The sequence below is a fragment of the Orycteropus afer genome, unplaced genomic scaffold (genome assembly GCF_000298275.1).
Source record: "Orycteropus afer afer isolate SDZICR_OR568_19922 unplaced genomic scaffold, OryAfe1.0 scaffold00126, whole genome shotgun sequence".
Taxonomy (NCBI): domain Eukaryota; kingdom Metazoa; phylum Chordata; class Mammalia; order Tubulidentata; family Orycteropodidae; genus Orycteropus; species Orycteropus afer.
This window is the reverse complement of record NW_006921713.1, coordinates 6,839,220-6,842,157: the sequence shown is the minus strand read 5'-3', so window position 1 is coordinate 6,842,157 and position 2,938 is coordinate 6,839,220. Positions and strand designations below refer to the sequence as shown.

General features: G+C 43.0%; 1 pseudogene; it reads right to left on the bottom strand.

Annotated features, from left to right (window-relative positions):
• Positions 1 to 1,022: 1,022 nt before the first annotated feature.
• Positions 1,023 to 1,141, bottom strand: LOC122150350 (annotated as a pseudogene).
• Positions 1,142 to 2,938: the final 1,797 nt, after the last annotated feature.

Sequence of the window (2,938 nt, the reverse complement as noted above, 5' to 3'; positions counted from 1 at the left end):
CAATTCAGAGCCAGTGTCCAGTAATCCCCAAAAAGTCAGATCCCTTTGGGGAAGGCTAGGAGAAAGATTGACATTATAGATTTTTGGCAATGTAGTGGGGTCCTTCCTCAAAGGGATCTGGCCTCCCCTTCATTCAAGTGGTTGTGGGTCTGTAAAGTGACTCAAGTCTGGGAATTGATTGAGCATTTGTGACTCTGTATTCTGGCGATTCAATCTAGTTGCTGTTCACGTGACCTAGAATTCTTCTGTCTATACAGATCAAGTAAATATTTAGAGGCTTGCCATGTATTTCACTACTAGGAACACCATGAGCAAGTAGCCAATGCCATAATTCCACACAAGTGAGACTATTCCAATTACTGTTCCTACTCTGCTGTCCATTATGGTAATCACACCCACCTTGCCTTTGCCAATTAACTGCTGCCACTTGGTCCCTACTACCATGGGGTCCAATCAGCCCCATCGTAGTTAAGTGTCTTAGTTCAATTAGGGCAGTTCCCACTGTCACATCAGGTTTACATAAAATAGCAATCACAGAAGTGTTTACGGATGCTGGAGGTCCCTTCACAAATTTATTCCTCACTGTACTGGTGAAAGGTGTGTCTTCCAGACTCTCCACTTCTGGCTCTAGGGATCTAATCTGATCAATCCATTCTAACAGGCCAATTTCCCTAAGCCTCTGGATACCTTCTTCTACATTATACCAAGGCAGGTCTGTTACTTCAACTTGACTTAAGGTAGGCCACCGCATAATACATGCCTCAGTAAGCCAAACAAATAAACTTAGATCCTTTCCTAACCTCTCAAGCTGAAACATTGAATGAAGAATCCATACTTCTTGTTGTTGTTATGTGCTGTGGAATCGGACCTGACTTATAGTGACCCTTCCGTGGGTTTCCGAGGTGGTATCACTATGGAAGTAGATTGCCCAACCTTCCTTCTGAGTAGTGGCTGGTGGGTTTGAACCACCAGCTTTCTGTTTAGCTGTCAAGTGTCTTAGGCACTATGCTACCAGAGCTCCTAGCCTATAGCACCTGCTATTCCCAGGTAGTCTTCCATCCAAGTACTAACCAGGTCTGACCCTGCTTAGCTCCTGAGATCAGATGAGATCGGGTGTGTTCAGGGTGGTATGGCCATAGACTGTACTTAGTGGACCTAAATCAATAAACTCAGACTGATCCAATCTTACTTTCCTTGCACCATTATCCCTCACACTCAGTAGCCATTCCCATACATATTCTCCAGGTTTCTGTCTGTACATGTTAGCAAAATCAAGTAGGTCTTTTTCAGGTATAGCATACCACCTCCTCAGTCACACTTTGTATTTCACCTTTTGGGGCTCGCTTGGACTTGACTTTAGTTATAGGTCTAGCAGCAACAATGGGTGTTTGAGGCAGTTCCTGAGAGCATTCAGGAATGTTTTCCATGGCCTCTGCCTCAGGCAATGACCCAGCAGGACCAGTTTGGCTAATCCCATCAAACTGAGGTGGAGGGGATAATGGATTTACAGTAATCTGTTCAGATGGGAGGGAGTCAACAGAATTTACAGGCTCCATATCCTGATCTTCCTGACTATCTGTCCATATGTCCCCATTCCAGGTTTCAGGATCCCATTTTTTTCCAATCAATACCCTCACTTTAACGTCAGACACCATTCTGGGTTGGCAATTTAATTGGCATTGTAATTCAACCACTCTTACAATAAGACTCTGGGTTTGGTTTTCAGCAATATCAGCTTTGTTACTAGAAGATACAAGGCATTCTTTCAGAGCATAACTGGAAGCACTGAGGTCTTTTATGCGACACTTAAGCCGAGACTCAGCAGCTCTGAGCTCATCTTGCTCTTTTACCACTTTGTCTAGTGTAAGTAGGACCAACCAACCAGCTTCCTTATACTCCTCATGCTGACAAAATTGCAGAAAAGTATCAAATATCTGATCACCCAGAGCATCATTTCTCACAAGTTCTTGATCTATTGGTGGTGCTGTTTCATGTGTTAATGTTGCCACCTCATGCCACGGATTAGTAGGGCCCTCTATACTAACAGAGGCAGGGTCACTGGTGTCTTTAAGATTAATCAAACTGGAGAACCAATTTAGGAAGCCCATCCTTATGACTGTCTCTCTAGAACCATTCTTGGTACCAAATGTGTTAGACTGGGTTCTCTAGAGAAACAAAACCAGTAAAGCTTATATATATATGTACATAGAGAGAGAGATTTATCTTAGGAAAATGGCTCACACACTTATAGAAGCTGGCAAGTCCAAAGTTCCTGGATCAAATGTCAAGTTGGAGGCTTTTCCACATCAAGCTGGAGGCTTTTCCCAACTCTTGCAGCCACAAGGTCTGAGGAGCTCAAGGCTGGCGGGTAGTACACTGGCTGTTGACTCCAACGAATGATGAATCCAAGATCTTTTGGCTGAATAGTGGATTGTTCACTCATGGACAGTTGTAGGTAGCACAATAGAATCCCTATCCACAGAAGAATGTCTCTTTTCCCAGGATGTCCATAGATACACTGGAAGCAGGCCACACCCCTAAGGAAACTCCCTTTCAACAGATTGCCTGCTCAAAACATAATCATCTGATCCCATCATGGGAATAACCACATCACAACAACTTAAACCACACTGAATTGTAGTCCAGCCAAATGACACACAGCTCCAACTATCACAGGGAAGATTCCATCCTTTTCTATGTTTTGGCATAGTTTGAGTAGGATTGGTATCAGTTCTTCTATGAATGTGTTCTAGAATTCTCCAGTGAAACCATCTGGGCCAGAATTTTCTTTAGTTGGTAATTTTTTGATGACATGTTCAATTTCTTCCTTTGTGATGGACCTCTTCAACTTTTCCACATCAGTATGTGTTACATTTGGTAAGTGGTGTGTTTCTAGAAATTTGTCCATTTCTTCCAGATTTTCAAATTTGTTGGAGTA